Source organism: Nuphar pumila, chromosome 7, assembly GCF_984573655.1.
Source record: "Nuphar pumila chromosome 7, dmNupPumi1.hap1.1, whole genome shotgun sequence".
Taxonomy (NCBI): Eukaryota; Viridiplantae; Streptophyta; class Magnoliopsida; order Nymphaeales; family Nymphaeaceae; genus Nuphar; species Nuphar pumila.
In genome coordinates, this window is record NC_143255.1 from 77,864,584 (window position 1) to 77,885,661 (window position 21,078).

Below are 21,078 nucleotides of genomic sequence, written 5' to 3' on the forward strand. Positions count from 1 at the left end.
TGACTCACGCACATCCTTGATTCCTATCCTAATAATGCGTTGGTTTCATTTTCTCTAGGAATGATGTGAACTGAATTTTACTTCAGCTATATGTATTGATTTGGGTTGATCATTTTTTTTTTTTTAGATTAAATGGTATCTATCATTTTTTTTTTCCTTTTTTTTCTTCTTCTCTTTCTTCAGCATTAGTATGTTCAGCGTGATATCACCCTGAGACCCTATGATTCCCCCAGGGATGATCGGCATCCCTCGCAAATCATGGGTTTGGCTGTGGATTTGCCATGGGTATTGTTAAAACTGATCAATAATATTTGTTTCACTATTGAAACAACTTTGAGAAAATTACCAGAGTTATCCTGAATCTGATTCGTCGTTCAATAGCCGCAGAACCCACCCTGCGTCTTAAGGCATTTTGCATCAATTCCCCATGGCTGTATTATCACTCATTTACCTTGTTTGTTAGAATTTTCCCCTTCGGATTTGATTATTTCATTTTTATTATGTTTATTTTCTCGTTCATTTGATTGATTGTCATAAGAATACGCAGAATCAATGATGTTCTGGCTGTATTTCACCATGTGTTGGTCATTCTTTAATAAAACATCCATCCCACCGGTCCTCCACCTCCAGCATCTATAGCATAACAATGGAGTTTGTCACGCCTCACTGTTAGGACCTTATAAATCTGTGTGACAATCACATTCCACATTTTTTTTTTTACAGTTTATTTTCTAATAAATGATTGTAAGTTTTAGTCCATTAGTAGTTTTGTTTTGCTGTAATTCATGGTTCTAGAATATTATCACTGTGCTTTATCATTCTTCCTCATTCTTGGAGCCACTTCAGAGGTAAATCGGATCTTGTATTGCTACATCACCAGCTGCGATTAGATTTGTCCTGGTAAAGTAATTGTGTGGCTTCTGAACATAGTAGCCAAACATATGTGATTAAGTTCACTGAAGGTATATTCATGTTGCCGAGAATCAGAGAAAAAAAAAAACGAAGGCCTTAATCATATAGGATCTAAGTATGGTTTGGTAGGACCATATTGAGGAGAATATTCCATGTTCACATTAGATTTAGGTCTTAAATACAACTCTCCTCAATTTTAGGGATTGAATGTAAACAATGTATGCAAGTGTATGCATCTTTTCATTTAAATCTATCTCTTTAGGACTTGCATTGGAGCCTTCTGATTATTTTGCATGTTGATCATATTTTGAAAACATCCATACCTATATTGTTCGGGTCTTCACGTTGCTAGGCTGTCTCACTGAACCATAGTTCGGGAGAGAGCCTCACAACTGGACCACTTATTTGGGTTCGCGCCCCCCTACCACGTACCTAAGGGCCGTAGTCCGAGGTATATCGGTAGGTGCTCAAGGATGTTGGGAAGCCTTTACCTTAGAACCAGAGTAAATACTTTATATGCCACGTACTTCGAGCTTCGGCTTGATTATATCGGCGTACCTTGATCGGAATCAGATGATATAAATCTTAGAGTTAGGATTAAGGTCCTATCAGCCATTTTAAATATTGCATATAGAGTCAGCCTTAGGGAATGCTGTTTGTGTATCCTTGCTTGTATATCTGTGATTGTGTGATATTTTATATCTTCCTTATATTTTCCAAAACCCTGGGTATATGTTTCAAAATGTCTTCTTTATTTTTAAAACCCAGGTGTATTTTTCTTTATCCTTTTCTTCTTCTTCTTCTAAAAATTCTTCCAAATTCTTCTGATCCTGCCTGCAAGTTCTTCAAAATTTTAAATCCTTACCATTTATTCTCAAAATTCCATTTTTCCTTTTATTTTCCTTCTGTTTTTATATTCTTGTTTATATTTTCATAAAAATCTCTTTCCATCAAGAGATATCCTTTTTAAAATAATATTTTCTTTTCATATTTTCAGTTGGTTACTCTCCCTCGTAGAGTAAACAACGCAATTGTCACAAATTTGGTGGCGACTCAATCCCTAGTAATGGGATACAATTAAATTTTTAACCTAAATCCTTCCTCTTTGACAAAATATCTCCAAAAGGTTTCTTTGGTCTAAAAACCTCCATTTTTCCTCCACAGAGAGTTCTGATATTTCAAAAATGGTCACTACAAGAGGGGGAAAAGAAACAATTCCTCAACTCAGCGACAGTGAGGCAGAAGAGATAAGCTCTCCTAAATCAGTCAGGGGACAGAGTCAGAGCAAGAAGGATGACATCGACCCCGCTATGTATGACATGTTCCAAAGGATGATGGCAAGGATGATGTCAGAGCAAGCCGAGGCTAAGCTGAAAGAGGCAGTTCCTAAAAGCAAGCTGAGGAAGAAGCCCGTAAAGAAGCAAGTCAGAATCATTAGAAAGAAGTTACAGCCAGATACTACTTCTGAGGAATCAGAGTCAGTCGAGGAAGAATCGGAAGAGGAAGAGCAGATTGTCTACAAGCAGAATCCTCCGAGACAGACTGTAAAGATAGCTGTAGAAGAGCCTGAATCCGTTAACAAGCCCAAGTCTGGGGCTCCAGCAGAGGACCTGATGAGCAAGCAGATGAAGGAAATGAATCGAGCTATTAAGGATATTCAAGCCAAGGGTAAGGGCAAGCAGACCTACACTGGCGAAGATTTTTATGATGGTCTAGATGGGGATGATAATCTGGAGAACCTTCCTCGTAAATTTCTCAAGTTTGACGGAACTGGCAACCCTAAAGCCCATTTAGCCACCTTTTATGCAGAGTGTAGCCGTTTCAGAAAAGACAACCGAGCGTTGTTTATTTGCTTTCCCCGCAGTCTGGAGGGTGTAGCAGCCAGATGGTATGCTGATCATGTGAATCCTATCGCACTACGAGAGTTCGATAAGGTAGTAAATCTGTTCATCGAGCGCTTCTTATTCAACACTGAAGCCTCACCTACATTAAATCATCTTTACAACCTGAAGCAAGGAGAGAATGAAAGAGCATGTGATTTCATTCACAGGTGGAGAAGCACCTGTAATAAGATGAAGGTACCCATTCCTGAGGAACATGCATTGCAGGTGATCCTCAATAATTTCTCTCAGCCCGTAAGAAGCCTCATCGCCACTTCCCCGGTGAAATCCTTCATCAAGTTGATTGAGCGAGCCGAATGGCTCGAAGCAGGAATAGAAAGCGGACTTTACGAGGGCACGCCTCTAGTCAAGAATATCCAAGACCAGAAAAAGAAGGCGCAGTTTGCTCATTCAGTTGAGGCCTCCTGCAATAATCTTGGCAGTAGCAGCAAAGGAAACAAGAACAACAGTGACAGTGGTCCGAGAATAGATCAGAACAAGGGGCAGAAGGAGAGAGCGTATAAGAACAATGACAAGTCGCTTCCAATTGGCATCCAACAGAAAGGGGATCTTCAAGAGAAGCCCAAGTACATCAAGTGGGAGAAAGATCGAGTCTTCACTCCTTCAGATCAAACTATGGAAGTAATTCTGGATTACCTGTTAAAACACGGGATGATCAAACTCCCTAAATAGCGGATCCTCTCGTAATCTTGGGAAAATTCAAAGATCAATTCTGCAAGTTCCATAGAGCAACGGGGCACGACACAGAGCATTGTTTTGTCCTCAAGCACATGATACAAGACTGCATTGACAGAAGTGAACTGATAGAGGACGAGGAAGAAAAGCAGCCAGCAGTCCTGACAGAACCATTCCCGGACCACTCAAAGAATTGATAAAGCCAAAGTTTTTGTTTGCTTTCGTCTCTTTTTGCCAGTTGTCTTGTAGGGGCTAGTCAACCCAGTCTTCTATGAGTCTTTTCCTTTTTCAAGTTCTTGTAAATATTCAGTTGTTATCAAATCTTTTGCTTATCAAATGAAATGTCAATTTCCTTTATATCTTTTATATCCAATGCTTCTTCTCCCTTTGTCGTACTGGGGCATTTAAATTCTTGTTCTTTTCAGAATGCGAGACAATTCTGACGTCATTCATGAGAGAAATGATATTACCTATGAGGGCTTTTTCAAAAATCATGAAATTTTAAAAATCTTCGTTATGACCAAGGAGTTCAAATATTCCTTGGTCTAACCTTTGACAAAAAATCAACCCTCGTGTTGATCATGTCTTCAAAAATAAGTTTTTCAAACCATTATATTGAAAGATCAACCCTTGTGTTGGTCTTATCTTCCAAAATGAATTTTTAACTTTTATATTCAAAGATCAATCCTTGTGTTGGTCTTATCTTCCGAAATGAATTTTAAACTTTTATATTCAAAGATCAATCCTTGTGTTGATCTTATCTTTCAAAATGGATTTTAAATCTTTATATTAAAAAATCAACCTTTGTGTTGGTCTTATCTTTCAAGATAGATTTCAAATCTTTTTAGATCAACCCTTATCTTTTAAAGTGGATTTCAAAACCTTTATATTCAAAGATCAATCATTGTATTGATCTTATCTTCCAAAATGGATTTCAAATCCTTTTATTCAAAAGATCAACCCTTGCGTTGGTCTTATCCTCCAAAATTGATCTCAAAACTTTTCAAAGATCAACCCTGGCGTTGTTCTTATCTTTTAAAATGGGTTATAAATCATCATATTCAAAGATCAATCATTGCATTGGTCTTATCTTCCAAAAATGGGTTTTAAATCATTATATTCAAAGATCGACCCTGTGATTGGTCTTATCTTCCAAGATTGGTTTTTTTTTTAAGCATTACCTTCAAAGATCAACCCTTGTATTGATCTTATTATCAATTTCGAACTGTTATTTTTAGAAATCAGATCTATTGTTGATCTTCTTCTTCAAAATTAGGTATTCAAAACCATATCCTTCGAAAATTAACCCTCATGATGATCTCTCATGTTTGATTTAAAGGATCAGATCTCGCGCTGATCATTCTTCTTGTGATGGATTTTCTTCCCACAAAATGATTTCTCATTTATCTTTTAAAGAAACATTTTTCTTCCAAAGATCCATGTACAGGCAGGATTAGAAAAACTCCTTTTTCTCAAATCTTATAAATTTTCAGTCAATTTTTGGTACTTTTTATCTGTTTCGTTCGTTTTATTCATATTTTATCAAGTTTACATCAATTTTATCATATTTTATCAAGTTTATCAAAAATTTTCCTTAAATTCCATTAAATTTTATCAATTCTTCTACCCTTTCAGGTTAAGGGATAAACCTGACCCTCGTTGTCCGAGGTGTACCCCTTTCAGGTTAAGGGATAAACCTGACCCTCGTTGACCGAGGTGCTTCCCGCTCAGGTTAAGGGATAAACCTGACCCTCGTTGTCCGAGGTGTTCCCATTCAGGATAAGGGAAAATCCTGAAACCCCTCGTGGGAGCCACTATGCTACCTATGAGGATTCTTTTGTAAATACAAGTTTTATCAATCTTTATTGATTTTCTAGATTTATATTAATTTCCCTTCGTTAAATTTTCTTAAATTCTATTCTTTTTCCCATTCAGGATAAGGAAAAATCCTGAGACCCCTCGTAGGAGCAACAACGCTACCTATGAGGATTCCTTTTTAATACAAGTTTCGTAAACCTTCATTGATTTTCTAAATTTATATCAATTTCTCTTTATTTAAATTTCTTAAAATTCTTCTCCCATTCAGGATAAGGGAAAATCCTGAGACCCCTCGTAGGAGCAATAACGCTACCTATGAGGATTCTTTTGTAAATACAAGCTTTGCCAATCTTTATTGATTCTCTAGATTTATATCAATTTCCTTTCATTAAATTTTCTTAAATTCTATTCTTTTTCCCATTCAGGATAAGGGATAACCCTGAGATCACTCATAGGGGCAGCCATGCTACCTGTGAGAATTCTTTTTACAAAAATAAATCAATTTCCTCAAATGTTCTACATTTTTTTTCAAAGTTCTATATCCTTCCGTCCTCTCAAAGTTTATTCTTTTTATATTCCCCGTCACATACCTGGTCCATCTAAATCATAGATCATAAATTCTAAATCTTGTCATATCCCTTCTAAATTCAAGTCTCATGTTGTCTCTTCATAAAATCTTCCACTTCCCCTTCAGGTTAAGGGATAAACCTGAATCATTCTTTTTCTAAATTCTCTTCAAAAATGTCTATTCTATTTCCCCTTCAGGATAAGGGATAATCCTGAAAACCCGGCTATTCTTCTTGCTTCAATCTCTAAATATCTTAAATAGGCCAATCTCCTTCCCGATTCTCGGTTGGAAAAACCTGGTGCTCGCACTGGTTATTTCGCTAAAGTTTTTAAATCTAAAGTTCAAATTCAGTCCTCGTATTGGTTGTCTTTCAAAAGTCTCAATCTTAAATCAGGACGTTAAAAATCAAATGAAATGTCCCAGCTACTTCACTGGTCGTTAAATGATTAAATGAAATGTCCCAGCTACTTCGCTGGTCGTTAAATGATTAAATAAAATGTCCCAGCTATTTCGTTGGTCGTTAAATGATTAAATGAAATGTCCCAGCTACTTCGCTGGTCGTTAAATGATTAAATGAAATGTCCCAGCTACTTCGCTGATCGTTAAATGATTAAATGAAATGTCCCAGCTACTTTGCTGGTCGTTAAATGATTAAATAAAATGTCTCAGCTATTTCGCTGGTCGTTAAATGATTAAATGAAATGTCCCAGCTACTTCGCTGGTCGTTAAATGATTAAATGAAATGTCCCAGCTACTTCGCTGGTCATTAAATGATTAAATGAAATGTCCCAGCTACTTCGCTGGTCGTTAAATGATTAAATAAAATGTCCCAGCTACTTCGCTGGTCGTTAAATGATTAAATGAAATGTCCCAGCTATTTCGCTGGTCGTTAAATGATTAAATGAAATGTCCCAGCTACTTCGCTGGTCGTTAAATGATTAAATGAAATGTCCTAGCTACTTCGCTGGTCGTTAAATGATTAAATGAAATGTCCCAGCTACTTCGCTGGTCGTTAAATGATTAAATGAAATGTCCCAGCTACTTCGCTGGTCGTTAAATGATTAAATGAAATGTCCCAGCTACTTCGCTGGTCGCTAAATGAAATATCCCAGCTACTTTGCTGGTCGTTAAATGAAATGTTCCAGCTACTTTGCTGGTCGCTAAATGAAATGTCCCAGCTACTTCGTTGGTCATTAAATGAAAGGTTCCAGCTACTTCGCTGGTCGTTAAATGAAAGGTCCCAGATTTTTCTGGTCATTAAATGAAATGTCTCAGCTACTTCGTTGGTCGTTAAATGAAAAGTCCCAGCTACTTCGCTGGTCATTAAATGAAAGGTTCCAGCTACTTCGCTGGTCGTTAAATGAAAGGTCTCAGTTCACCAGTTAGAATATCCAAGATCATAAATTACAACTAAAGGTCGCATCAGAATCTATATTGAGTAAATATTTCACATAGACGTCATGAAAACTTTGCCAATTTGCTAAAAATATTTGTTGATTCCAAATAAATCTTACTGCACAAAATTACCTCAGATTACCTCTAGTATTTTTCTTCATAAAAGGTGAAACTCTTTGTGAAGGAGAGGTAAAATTCAAATCTTTTTCCTGTTGATCAACCAAAAGGATGAAAGAAATATCCTCGGTATGATTAGTGAAATAAATATTCGATGACATTGAAAAGTCGGAAGCGAATTGATATTGATCATAGCTATGATGCATGTTTAAAGACGATTTCCTGGCAATTAGACAGTAGAAATATCCTGAGCCATAAAAGAATCCACTTAATCCATATCACCTTATCCAGTTTAAAGCTGCAATCAAATATCGGCAAAAGGGATCTCTCAATTGTCGTCAAGATGAAGGCGAATTAAGCGAGTAGACCCCCGGGGCCAAAGAAGATTTGGATCATCTACCAAGATGAAGGAGTTTGTGAAGGATCCTTCCAGGGAAAGTTCAGATCACCGTCGAGATGAAGGCGAGTGTGATGGACCTACCGACAAACCCTAAATGATATTTGATTTCTGCTATCATCTAAAGACCTTTGAGCCAATACCATCATATGTAATCCCTGAGAAAATGAAGGATCGAAACATCTCCAAGATGAAGGAGTTTGTGATGTACCCTTCCCTTCAAAAAGAGAGAAAAGTCAGGAACATCCAAAATGAAGGATGAAGTAAAAGCCCGAAAAAGTTCAATGACTAAAAAGGAGTGTAAGAAAGATTATCATGAGAAAACACTCAGATATCAAACTGCCGAAATTGCCAGAAGTCATCTTTTCTTATGCGAAATTCTTTTATCAATATCCTTTCACTACTTGCTTTTATGAAATTGAGAATATTTCTTCTCTTCTCATATCCAGGAAATAGATAGCTTCCTCGAAGAAAATCATCAGCGCTAAAATTTTGAATTTGACTCTTAAGACCGAGAAGTTAAACTCGTTGGAGGAAATACTCTAGGTAAAAGAGGGGATATCTTTGCACACATGTGCACATTTTCAAGCGTTGAAGTCAACTATAAATTTATCTTATTGGCAAAATTTTCTAGATATTCTAAGAATAAAGTAAATATTCAATATCCATTTTGATACAACCTAGAGTTGTTTATATCTTTCAGAAGAGTTACCCCATTCATTTGAAATATCTCTCCTGTCCCATTACGGTTTCAAGAAATCCGTGTGGTTGTTCCCACTCAGGCTAAGGGTCAAAACCTGTACTTCCTGCGAGAGGTCATTAAATTCAAAAAGTTGGTTTCAGTCTCAGCAATGAGATGCCCAAGTTCATCCCTTTTTCAAGCTTTAGGGAACCCCATTTCCTTCCTCCTTTCGCAAACCCCTTTTGGATTTGTTCGTCCAAACTCCGAAGGTCCCATCACAGCTTCTTCGTTCGAGGATTCTGTATGGTCGTCCCTTTCAGGATAAGGGTTAAGCCTGAATCTCGTTTCACGAGATATCTTCCTTCTTCAGGTTCTGGTTAAACCTGAACCTCGTTTCGGCGAGGTAATCCTCTCGTCCCATCATGGTTGTTCCCCCCACAAGGGAATCCATACTCTCTGTACATCCATCCAGGAAAGGATCATGCTTGAAATTTCATCTCACGAGGTGTTTCTCTCAAAATGTCCCATCGAGGTCCTCATATGTTCCTTTCCCCATTTAGGTTATCTTGAGATATCTTCGTCCCATCCAGATTAAGGGCTAAACCTGAGTCATTCCAAAGATTGATCTTGTCTCACCCACGAGACTTAATCAAAACTCTTGTCTTTCATCATTTCGGGACCATCACCCAAAGTCCCATCACGATTTTCTCATTTCTATCATTCAGTCATATCATTTTCGAGGATTTCATCTCCCCCAAGCCATTCAGGATAAGGCTTTAAGCCTGAAAAGCCATAATTCTTCCACACCCAGTTTAGGTCGGCTAACTGGGGCATTTTTTTTTCAAAATTTGGAGTATTTCTTTGCCACTAAGCTCGGCTTTCAACCGGCTCAGTAGCAAAGAGGGGCATCTGTGAACACCCCAAATTTTTCAAAATCTTTTAAATATTCTATTTTTGCCCTTGATATCATTTTCTGAGAAATTAAGCCACTTTTGAATATAAATTCCAGTTCCTTTCTCAAGTTTTACTGAAATTAAATTCATTTTATGTGTTTAGATTGATTTCGGATCTGGAACCATTGTCCAGATCCAAATCTGAGTCTCATTGTTAAAATTTTAAATTAAAATTATAGAAAATACCAAAAATAGCCTTTAAATAGCTCGGATAGTCCATTCGACATCCGTTTGGATCCATCACATTGTATTTCTCGATTCGAGTGTCAAAACTCGAACTTTTTATCAAAACCTGGGTTCAAACCCATCTTCTGAAAGAATTTTCCCAAAATAACCCTAAAAATTCTCAGAAAAACCCTTCCTTTATAAATATTTGTAAATTTAGTTCAAAAATTCCTTGATTTTAGAATTCTTATTTCGAAAACAAAAAAAAAAAATAGAAAAATACAAAGAAAAGAAATATATATATATATATATATATATATATATATATATTTATATATATATATATATAAATAGCCTCTTTTTTAAAACACTTCTTTAGCAAAACCACTCTTTTGAAAATTTCAAGAAAAGCACTGTTTTGAAGATTTCTTTTTTAGAAAAAGATGGATCAAATTTGAAATTTTCCAACAGCAATCCGTTACGAAAGAAGGGCGATGGAGGCAATGGCCCTCGGCCTTCTCGATCCTTCGAAGGATTATAAATGAGAGCATCGAGAAGGGGTGAGGGGGGGATTTTCTTTTGGAGTAACAGCCGTTGTTAACAGACCCCCGTCCATTCTCCTCCTCCCTTTTTCCAGCTTTCAGCCATTGAGCATCACCGGTCCTCTTCAGGTGCCCCTTTCCCTCATCTATCGATTGGCTTTTCTTCACGATTTCCTCCCCTTTTCCTGTTCTTCATCAAGAAGAAACCTAAGAAGAGAGTAGAAGGGAAGCCCTATCGAAATTCTCGCAATCTGGTAAGGTTCCTTCCCCTTCTCTTTTGATTTTTGATATATTTTTTTTTTTTTAGCTTCCCTTATTAATCGCCCTAATTGGAACACCCACGTAATATCAGTTTGTTTATAGCAAAACTGAGTTACATATGTGTAACATTAATAGAATATTCATATTCTGACATTTTTTTTTTACCCTTTCCTGAGTTTTCTCGATTTCCTTTTTGTGTGCTTTGCCTAAATTGCAATTTATTCCTGTATATATGCTTAGATTCATATAATTTTTGATCGATGTTTCTGGTTCAATCCATATCTGCATTTCGTTTCATTGATTTCCATTCTACTGCCTCTGCTTTTACTTCCCTCATCATTCATTGTCATTTTGACTCACGCACATCCTTGATTCCTATCCTAATAATGCGTTGGTTTCATTTTCTCTAGGAATGATGTGAACTGAATTTTACTTCAGCTATATGTATTGATTTGGGTTGATCATTTTTTTTTTTTAGATTAAATGGTATCTATCATTTTTTTTTCTTTTCTTTTTTTCTTCTTCTCTTTCTTCAGCATTAGTATGTTCAGCGTGATATCACCCTGAGACCCTATGATTCCCCCAGGGATGATCGGCATCCCTCGCAAATCATGGGTTTGGCTGTGGATTTGCCATGGGTATTGTTAAAACTGATCAATAATATTTGTTTCACTATTGAAACAACTCTGAGCAAATTACCAGAGTTATCCTGAATCTGATTCGTCGTTCAATAGCTGCAGAACCCACCCTGCGTCTTAAGGCATTTTGCATCAATTCCCCATGGCTGTATTATCACTCATTTACCTTGTTTGTTAGAATTTTCCCCTTCGGATTTGATTATTTCATTTTTATTATGTTTATTTTCTCGTTCATTTGATTGATTGTCATAGGAATACGCAGAATCAATGTTGTTCTGGCTGTATTTCACCATGTGTTGGTCATTCCTTAATAAAACATCCATCCCACCGGTCCTCCACCTCCAGCATCTATAGCATAACAATGGAGTTTGTCACGCCTCACTGTTAGGACCTTATAAATCTGTGTGACAATCACATTCCACATTTTTTTTTTTTACAGTTTATTTTCTAATAAATGATTGTAAGTTTTAGTCCATTAGTAGTTTTGTTTTGCTGTAATTCATGGTTCTAGAATATTATCACTGTGCTTTATCATTCTTCCTCATTCTTGGAGCCACTTCAGAGGTAAATCGGATCTTGTATTGCTACATCACCAACTGCGATTAGATTTGTCCTGGTTAAGTAATTGTGTGGCTTCTGAACATAGTAGCCAAACATATGTGATTAAGTTCACTGAAGGTATATTCATGTTGCCGAGAATCAGAGAAAAAAAAAAAAAAACGAAGGCCTTAATCAGGCCTCCTCACTAACGTTAAATTTTCTTTTTTTCTCTTGCCTGGCATGAATAGAACACAAATGAAATTTGGAATGGGAGAATGAAGAGGTTTTGGGAATTTGCTATATCTGAAAGTTCAATAAGGCTTTACAAATGCTAGGAACCTCTCCAGAAATTTGGCTCTGATAAGTAAAATTTCAGAAAGAACAGAAGCCACATGATAGTTGTCTTTTGATGGTGACTTTCTGTTAAAATTTCTGTATGTATTGTTATCCACAGGGTAGTTGTCTTTTGATGTGATTAACCAAGGTTTCAGGTAAAGTGTACATTAGCCAGAGAGGCCCACAGATGACCATGGAATGTCAGTACCACTTCAGGATGAAATGTGGTTCTGGAAGTTGATAGTAACTGTCATCTCTGCAGCTGCTGTGAGTTGTTATCTTCTGTATAACTTCCTCATTTTTTAGAACACTTATATTACTGCGATATCACCCGTTACACCATGTGCTATTTGCATTACACAATATCTGCACTTCACCACCCACACCATCTACACTTGTATCACTGCCAACTGCTGTGCATGCATTTTATCCCACGGTGCGGTCTCCTTCACTTCCTTCTCCTCATCCATATGGAGCAGGAGCAACGAGCTGGAAAGCTGCTCGACCACCAATTTTACCCAGTTCGTTTGTCCAAGGGCCTTATGGTCCAGTTCTTTTACAGCCGGGAATGGTTCCGCTTCCAAGTTGGGGCAGCTATCCACCTGCAGTAGCTCCTCTAGCATCTCTTGGTACACAACATCCTGCTGGGACAGGTTCACCTTATGGAGTGAGTCGAGTGACACATCAGCTATCTCCTTCTGCACCTGCAGATCAGGGACCCTTCTCTTTGTTGTCTTCTCTTGCTGGACCTTCAAGCAGTAGCCAGAAGGAAAACATTTTTCCTGAAAGGCCTGATCAGACTGAATGTCAGTCCTACATGAAAACATGGGATTGTAAATTTGGCTCCCACCACTATATGTCAGTCAGTTGCATTACAACCATCAGTTGTGTTCACCTCATTATATCCCAGTCGATCCATCCCTTATCATCTATCTTCATTCGTGTTTACATTTCATATCATATGGCCTTGCATGGTAGCACCGATTCATCATGTTGTAAACCAGCCACATTATTCCACTTATCTTAGATATGACTGTATGTCTTTTCAGCATCTTGGCATCCGATTCAGTCATCCCTTTTCCAACACATGCATAACTTCCAGCAAGTCGTGTACTACCTATATAATTCCTCCCCATTTATCTATGTACACACCCATATATATATATATATATATATATACATATATATATATATATATGTATATATGCATATATATACACATTCATATATATATGGACATACGTATATATAGGTACATATCCATGTATGTACGTACATAAATATACATTATCTTCATCTTTCCATACTTTAGATCTTAAATATCTTAACATATAAATATTTTACCATTGACATCCAAGGGACATATACAATTTTCTTCTATTCTCAAGTCTAACCAAGTATTTTGCAGGGAAGCATGTGGAAAAGGTCATTACTTGGAGTTATAAATTTGATTTTATATGTTGTAACAGTTAGATTTTAAATGAGAATTTACATTTCCTGTCTTAGATAGAATGAATGAGCATTGTAAATATCACGAATTACTTGTTCTTCATGCATTTTTCCTTTATTTCTCAAAATTCTCACAAATGGCAACACGAATGGCACGTGCACCATTTCATAAGAGGTAAACTAGTCTGAAGTTGATGATTTACATCAACGGCCATAGTCGGGATGTAAACAAGACTTAGGGTTTTTACTTTTTATAAAATAGCATTGGATCCACACTGGATCCTCTTCAAAAATCATCATATTTTCAAATATTTCCTTCTTTTATTAGAGTTTAACTTAGAATTAATTCAATATATATACCAATGGCCATAGTCAAAATATATTGAGAGTTAATTTCATTTTAAACTCTATAAAAGCACCAAAATGTATTTTATTGTTCACTTGAATCTAAATACAGATTATTATATAATACATTCAATGACCATAGTCAAGGATGTATTATATCTTCAATCTTATTTTAATTCATCTAAAGAATGGAATAGCTTTTTCCAAAATCCAATTTCAACTTCTTTAAATTCATTCATCATTTAGGATAGAATTGCATCATATTTTTTTAAAATTTCTTTTTCATAAATCCAAGTAATTCTTTCCTTCAATTCTCAGATCAAATCCTATTTATAAATTCAAATTCAATTCTATTTCTCAAAAGGATTCAAGAATTCAATTTCAAAGTCCCATTTGACTTTGAAACTTCAGAATCATCTTGTATTTCAAATTCCAAATTCTATCTTAAATTCAAAATCCAATTTAACTTTGAAATTCATTTGTATATTCAAAGATTCAATTTCTAAAATTCATTTTCCAAGTTCAAATTGAACTTGGAAGTTCTTGATTCATCTTCTAAATTTAAACTCCAAATTCATTTTAGGATCCAGGATCCAACTTTCATATTGGATCTCAGACTTCAGATCCAATTCCTCTTTACGATCCAGAGTCCAACTCTACTTTGGATCTTAGACTTCGGATCCAATTCCTCTTTAGGATCCAGAGTCCAACTCTACTTTGAATCTCAGACTTCGGATCCAATTCCTCTTTAGGATCCAGACTCCAACTCTACTTTGGATCTCAGACTTCAGATCCAATTCCCCTTTAGGATCCAGACTCCAATTTCACTTTGGATCTTGGACTTCAGATCCAAATCCATGTTAGGATCCAGAGTCCAACTCTACTTTGGATCTCAGACTTCAGATCCAAATCCATGTTAGGATCCAGAATCCAATTCTACTTTGGATCTCGGGCTTCAGATCCAAGTCCATCTTAGGATCCAGAACCCAATTTTACATTGGATTTCAGATCCCAGATCTTAAGTCCATTTTAAGATCTAACTCCATTCCCAATTCTAGATTTCAAATCCAATTCCATTTTTCAGATCTCGTCTGAATCCATTTCTACTTTTTATATCATTTGGATCTCCCAAGCTTGTCCTGATTTCAAATCTTAAGATTACACTTTCAAATTTCATCTTCTTCTCTTAAACTCAAGCTCAAATTCAAAGTCCATTTCTGACTTTGAAATTTCCTCTCTTTTATCTCAGCTTCAAATCATTCTTTTCAAAGATTTATCTTCCCAAAGGCTCTGATTATTTCAGAGACTTAGAACTACAAATGTCTCCTCTGATCTATCTCAAGTTCTAAAGTTAGATTCAATCATTTCTTCGCTCCCTTATCAAGTTAATCTCAAAATAACTTGGAGATTTTCAAAATATCTTTCAAAAAGAGCATACATTATGGCATTGCACAAGCATGATTCTTTGTGAATTTAGAGTTAGAATAAATTCTTAGGTTATATTTAGGCAAAGCAAAAGGCATAGATTCGATCCTTTGTTCAATTACCCCTGGTAAAGGCGCCAGGAACGGTCAAACCTCGTACCGACGAGCGAATCCCGTCTCTCCATTTTTCCCGCAAATTTTCAAAACGGAGGCGAGTTATTTTCTAAATATTTTCAAATCAAGGTCAAGTGAAAACCCGCAAAAGAGTTCCTCTTCTCTCTCTCTCTCTTTCTTTTCTCTTCTCTCTTTCTTTTCTTTCCTTTATTTTTCTCCCTTCAAAAAGGAGGAAAATAGAGGTTGGAAAAGGAAAAGAGAAGGAAGAGAGAGAAACCAACGAGAGAGGAAAAATTTTGCGATGATCACAGTTTTGGCGACCGTGATGGGACTCGTCTTTGTCCGGTTGAATCTATGCCTTTGCTTTGCTTTTATATAATTTAAGTCTTTATTCTAACATATGTCAGCTACATTTTTCATGTAAACCTTAGGAGCCTAGACTCTGTCCTAAAGCTGACATCATTGCATATAGGATCTAAGTATGGTTTGGTAGGACCATATTGAGGAGAATATTCCAGGTTCACATTAGATTTAGGTCTTAAATACAACTCTCCTCAATTTTAGGGATTGAATGTAAACAATGTATGCAAGTGTATGCTTCTTTTTATTTAAATCTATCTCTTTAGGACTTGCATTAGAGCCTTCTAATTATTTTGCATGTTGATCATATTTTGAAAACATCCATACCTATATTGTCCCGGTCTTCACGTTGCTAGGCTGTCTCACTGAACCATAGTTCGGGAGAGAGCCTCACAACTGGACCACTTATTTGGGTTCGCGCCCCCCTACCACGTACCTAAGGGCCATAGTCCGAGGTATATCGGTAGGTGCTCAAGGATGTTGGGAAGCCTTTACCTTAGAACCAGAGTAAATACTTTATATGCCACGTACTTCAAGCTTCGGCTTGATTATATCGGCGTACCTTGATCGGAATCAGATGATATAAATCTTAGAGTTAGGATTAAGGTCCTATCAGCCATTTTAATTATTGCATATAGAGTCAGCCTTAGGGAATGTTGTTTGTGTATCCTTGCTTGTATATCTGTGATTGTGTGATATTTTATATCTTTCTTATATTTTCCAAAACCCTGGGTATATGTTTCAAAATGTCTTCTTTATTTTTAAAACCCAGGTGTATTTTTCTTTATCCTTTTCTTCTTCTTCTTCTAAAAATTCTTCCAAATTCTTCTGACCTGCCTGCAAGTTCTTCAAAATTTTAAATCCTTACCATTTATTCTCAAAATTCCATTTTTCCTTTTATTTTCCTTCTGTTTTTATATTCTTGTTTATATTTTCATAAAAATCTCTTTCCATCAAGAGATATCCTTTTCAAAATAATATTTTCTTTTCATATTTTCAGTTGGTTACTCTCCCTCGTAGAGTAAACAACGCAATTGTCACAAATTTGGTGGCGACTCAATCCCTAGTAATGGGATACAATTAAATTTTTAACCTAAATCCTTCGTCTTTGACAAAATATCTCCAAAAGGTTTCTTTGGTCTAAAAACCTCCATTTTTCCTCCACAGAGAGTTCTGATATTTCAAAAATGGTCACTACAAGAGGGGGAAAAGAAACAATTCCTCAACTCAGCGACAGTGAGGCAGAAGAGATAAGCTCTCCTAAATCAGTCAGGGGACAGAGTTAGAGCAAGAAGGATGACATTGACCCCGCTATGTATGACATGTTCCAAAGGATGATGGCAAGGATGATGTCAGAGCAAGCCGAGGCTAAGCTGAAAGAGGCAGTTCCTAAAAGCAAGCTGAGGAAGAAGCCCGTAAAGAAGCAAGTCAGAATCATTAGAAAGAAGTTACAGCCAGATACTACTTCTGAGGAATCAGAGTCAGTCGAGGAAGAATCGGAAGAGGAAGAGCAGATTGTCTACAAGCAGAATCCTCCGAGACAGACTTTAAAGATAGCTGTAGAAGAGCCCGAATCCGTCAACAAGCCCAAGTCTGGGGCTCCAGCAGAGGACCTGATGAGCAAGCAGATGAAGGAAATGAATCGAGCTATTAAGGATATTCAAGCCAAGGGTAAGGGCAAGCAGACCTACACTGGCGAAGATTTTTACGATGGTCTAGATGGGGATGATAATCTGGAGAACCTTCCTCGTAAATTTCTCAAGTTTGACGGAACTGGCAACCCTAAAGCCCATTTAGCCACCTTTTATGCAGAGTGTAGCCGTTTCAGAAAAGACAACCGAGCGTTGTTTATTTGCTTTCCCCGCAGTCTGGAGGGTGTAGCAGCCAGATGGTATGCTGATCATGTGAATCCTATCGAACTACGAGAGTTCGATAAGGTAGTAAATCTGTTCATCGAGCGCTTCTTATTCAACATTGAAGCCTCACCTACATTAAATCATCTTTACAACCTGAAGCAATGATAGAATGAAAGAGCAGGTGATTTCATTCACAGGTGGAGAAGCACCTGTAATAAGATGAAGGTACCCATTCCTGAGGAACATGCATTGCAGGTGATCCTCAATAATTTCTCTCAGCCCGTAAGAAGCCTCATCGCCACTTTCCCGACGAAATCCTTCATCAAGTTGATTGAGCGAGCCGAATGGCTCGAAGCAGGAATAGAAAGCGGACTTTACGAGGGCATGCCTCTAGTCAAGAATATCCAAGACCAGAAAAAGAAGGCGCAGTTCGCTCATTTAGTTGAGGCCTCCTGCAATAATCTTGGCAGTAGCAGCAAAGGAAACAAGAACAACAGTGACAGTGGTCCGAGAGTAGATCAGAACAAGGGGCAGAAGGAGAGAGTGTATAAGAACAATGACAAGCCGCTTCCAATTGGCATCCAACAGAAAGGGGATCTTCAAGAGAAGCCCAAGTACATCAAGTGGGAGAAAGATCGAGTCTTCACTCCTTTAGATCAAACTATGGAAGTAATTCTGGATTACCTGTTAAAGCACGGGATGATCAAACTCCCTAAGATAGCGGATCCTCCCGTAATCTTGGGAAAATTCAAAGATCAATTCTGCAAGTTCCATAGAGCAACGGGGCACGACACAGAGTATTGTTTCGTCCTCAAGCACATGATACAAGCCTGCATTGACAGAAGTGAACTGATAGAGGACGAGGAAGAAAAGCAGCCAGCAGTCCTGACAGAACCATTCCCGGACCACTCAAAGAACTGATAAAGCCAAAGTTTTTGTTTGCTTTCGTCTCTTTTTCCCAGTTGTCTTGTAGGGGCTAGTCAACCCAGTCTTCTATGAGTCTTTTCCTTTTTCAAGTTCTTGTAAATATTCAGTTGTTATCAAATCTTTTGCTTATCAAATGAAATGTCAATTTCCTTTATATCTTTTATATCCAATGCTTCTTCTCCCTTTGCCGTACTGGGGCATTTAAATTCCTGTTCTTTTCAGAATGCGAGACAATCCTGACGTCATTCATGAGAGAAATGATATTACCTATGAGGGCTTTTTCAAAAATCATGAAATTTTAAAAATCTTCGTTATGACCAAGGAGTTCAAATATTCCTTGGTCTAACCTTTGACAAAAAATCAACCCTCGTGTTGATCATGTCTTCAAAAATAAGTTTTTCAAACCATTATATTGAAAGATCAACCCTTGTGTTGGTCTTATCTTCCAAAATGAATTTTTAACTTTTATATTCAAAGATCAATCCTTGTGTTGGTCTTATCTTCCGAAATGAATTTTAAACTTTTATATTCAAAGATCAATCCTTGTGTTGATCTTATCTTTCAAAATGGATTTTAAATCTTTATATTCAAAAATCAACCTTTGTGTTGGTCTTATCTTTCAAGATAGATTTCAAATCTTTTTAGATCAACCCTTATCTTTTAAAGTGGATTTCAAAACCTTTATATTCAAAGATCAATCCTTGTATTGATCTTATCTTCCAAAATGGATTTCAAATCTTTTTATTCAAAAGATCAACCCTTGCATTGGTCTTATCCTCCAAAATTGATCTCAAAACTTTTCAAAGATCAACCCTGGCGTTGTTCCTATCTTTTAAAATGGGTTATAAATCATCATATTCAAAGATCAATCATTGCATTCGTCTCATCTTCCAAAAATGGGTTTTAAATCATTATATTCAAAGATCGACCCTGTGATTGGTCTTATCTTCCAAGATTGTTTTTTTTTTTAAGCATTACCTTCAAAGATCAACCCTTGTATTGATCTTATTATCAATTTCGAACTGTTATATTTAGAAATCAGATCTATTGTTGATCTTCTTCTTCGAAATTAGGTATTCAAAACCATATCCTTCGAAAATTAACCCTCATGATGATCTCTCATGTTTGATTTAAAGGATCAGATCTCGCGCTGATCATTCTTCTTGTGATGGATTTTCTTCCCCCAAAATGATTTCTCATTTATCTTTTAAATAAACATTTTTCTTCCAAAGATCCCATGTACAGGCAGGATCAGAAAAACTCCTTTTTCTCAAATCTTATAAATTTTCAGTCAATTTTTGGTACTTTTTATTTGTTTCGTTCGTTTTATTCATATTTTATCAAGTTTACATCAATTTTATCATATTTTATCAAGTTTATCAAAAAAATTCCTTAAATTCCATTAAATTTTATCAATTCTTCTACCCTTTCAGGTTAAGGGATAAACCTGACCCTCGTTGTCCGAGGTGTAGCCCTTTCAGGTTAAGGGATAAACCTGACCCTCGTTGACCGAGGTGCTTCCCGCTCAGGTTAAGGGATAAACCTGACCCTCGTTGTCCGAGGTGTTCCCATTCAGGATAAGGGAAAATCCTGAAACCCCTCGTGGGAGCCACTATGCTACCTATGAGGATTCTTTTGTAAATACAAGTTTTATCAATCTTTATTGATTTTCTAGATTTATATTAATTTCCCTTCGTTAAATTTTCTTAAATTCTATTCTTTTTCCCATTCAGGATAAGGGAAAATCCTGAGACCCCTCGTAGGAGCAACAACGCTACCTATGAGGATTCCTTTTTAATACAAGTTTCGTAAACCTTCATTGATTTTCTAAATTTATATCAATTTCTCTTTATTTAAATTTCTTAAAATTCTTCTCCCATTCAGGATAAGGGAAAATCCTGAGACCCCTCGTAGGAGCAATAACGCTACCTATGAGGATTCTTTTGTAAATACAAGCTTTGACAATCTTTATTGATTCTCTAGATTTATATCAATTTCCTTTCATTAAATTTTCTTAAATTCTATTCTTTTTCCCATTCAGGATAAGGGATAACCCTGAGATCACTCATAGGGGCAGCCATGCTACCTGTGAGAATTCTTTTTAAAAAAATAAATCAATTTCCTCAAATGTTCTACATTTTTTTTCAAAGTTCTATATCCTTCCGTCCTCTCAAAGTTTATTCTTTTTATATTCCCCGTCACATACCTGGTCCATCTAAATCATAGATCATAAATTCTAAATCTTGTCATATCCCTTCTAAATTCAAGTCTCATGTTGTCTCTTCATAAAATCTTCCACTTCCCCTTCAGGTTAAGGGATAAACCTGAATCATTCTTTTTCTAAATTCTCTTCAAAAATGTCTATTCTATTTCCCCTTCAGGATAAGGGATAATCCTGAAAACCCGACTATTCTTCTTGCTTCAATCTCTAAATATCTTAAATAGGCCAATCTCCTTCCCGATTCTCGGTTGGAAAAACCTGGTGCTCGCACTGGTTATTTCGCTAAAGTTTTTAAATCTAAAGATCAAATTCAGTCCTCGTATTGGTTGTCTTTCAAAAGTCTCAATCTTAAATCAGGACGTTAAAAATCAAATGAAATGTCCCAGCTACTTCGCTGGTCGTTAAATGATTAAATGAAATGTCCCAGCTACTTCGCTGGTCGTTAAATGATTAAATAAAATGTCCCAGCCATTTCGCTGGTC